The following is a 202-nucleotide window of genomic DNA, read 5'->3' on the forward strand; positions in this document are numbered from 1 at the left end:
TTTCCTTTGTTATTGAGAGGCTATTCTCTTTTTCTTTGGCCTATGTGAAGGGAAGCTCAAGTTATTGAAGAGTTAAAGTTAAAACAAAATGAGTTATAAGAATTAAGGTAAAGTGACTACCCTATCTTTGTCTTCCTTAAACATGAGTCTAAGTATGATATTTTAAGTATACTGTTGATAAGAACTCGTGGGATGATGATGG

Source organism: Solanum tuberosum, unplaced genomic scaffold (assembly GCF_000226075.1).
Source record: "Solanum tuberosum cultivar DM 1-3 516 R44 unplaced genomic scaffold, SolTub_3.0 scf00100, whole genome shotgun sequence".
NCBI lineage: Eukaryota > Viridiplantae > Streptophyta > Magnoliopsida > Solanales > Solanaceae > Solanum > Solanum tuberosum.